Source organism: Macaca mulatta, chromosome 4, assembly GCF_049350105.2.
Source record: "Macaca mulatta isolate MMU2019108-1 chromosome 4, T2T-MMU8v2.0, whole genome shotgun sequence".
NCBI classification, from domain to species: Eukaryota; Metazoa; Chordata; class Mammalia; order Primates; family Cercopithecidae; genus Macaca; species Macaca mulatta.
The window spans coordinates 172,048,361-172,049,571 of record NC_133409.1 but is presented as its reverse complement, the minus strand read 5'-3'; the positions used below and the strand labels follow the sequence as shown (position 1 = coordinate 172,049,571).

The window sequence follows — 1,211 nt, the reverse complement described above, 5'->3', positions numbered from 1 at the left end:
TGTGATGGCATTAGGAAAGGGGGCCTTTGGGAGGGGCTATAGGTCATGAGTGGGATTAGTGTCCAGAGAGCTGCCTTGCCCTTCCACCATGTGAGGACATAGTGAGAAGGTGCCATCTATGAACGAGGAAGTGGGCGCTTACTACCAGACACCCACTCTTCGGGCAACTTAATCTTGAATTTCCCAGCATCCAGAACTCTGAGAGATCAATTTCTGCTGATTATAAGCTACCCAGTCCATAGCATTTTGTTAAAGCAGCTGAAACTAAACTAAGACAGTGACGTTTTCTGCAACAAAAAGATAGAGTGAGTCTCTATAGCATACCATGTAACAGATGTGTTTGGAAAAATAACCTCATTTCATATGTTTCCTCAAGCTAAAAAGAATATCGTAACAACAAATGAGAAAATAGTTGGTTTAGAAATATTGCACCCTATGGAGAGAGTATTTTGGATTTGGCTTTTTTGTTTTGTTTTTAACTTTTGTTTTAGGTTCAGGGGCACATATGCAGGCTGGTTATATAGGTAAACTCATGTCACAGGGATTTGTTGTACAGATAATTTCATCACCCAGGTACTAAGCCTAGTACCCAATAGTTGCTCTTTTTCCTCCTCTCCCTCCTCCCACCCTCCACCCTCAAATAGGCCCCAGTTTGTGTTGTTCCTTTCATTATGTTCATGAAGTTGAGAGAGTGTTTTGAAAAAGAATGTTGCAAAGCATTTCCACTGTTAGATGATTTTAAGTCAAAAAGTTATATAACAGTGTCACCTATCTAGATGCACACAAGCATGGACACAGAATTGTTTCATATGTTTAAAACTTTTCTAGATCCTTTTGTGGTTCATAAGCTTGATGATTGAGTTTTCACGTCCACGTGTGAGATGTGCCTCCCTTGAGCCTTGTTACAACATTGGCACATTCCCTGCCTGATGTGAACAATAAAAATAGAAAATAAAAATTTGCTAAACAGAGTTTCTGTGGATTTCTAACTTATTTATAAAAACAATAAAAATGTAACGTATTCCATTTAGCGTTCAAGAACAACTAAGTAACAGTGAAGGGGTGGCCTGCCCCTCCACACCTGTGGGTGTTTCTCGTTAGGTGGAACGAGAGACTTGAGAAAAGAAATAAGACACAGAGACAAAGTATAGAGAAAAGCGGGGGCCCAGGGGACTGGCGCTCAGCTTACAGAGGACCCACGCCAGCACCGG

At 41.0% G+C, this 1,211-nt stretch overlaps 1 non-coding gene across 1 annotated transcript; it reads left to right on the top strand.

Annotated features, from left to right (window-relative positions):
* The first annotated feature begins 828 nt into the window (after positions 1-828).
* LOC114677897 (small nucleolar RNA U13) lies at positions 829-932 on the top strand. Its single transcript, XR_003729323.1, has one exon. It is a non-coding gene; the product is annotated as a small nucleolar RNA U13 (small nucleolar RNA).
* The last annotated feature ends 279 nt before the right edge of the window (positions 933-1,211 follow it).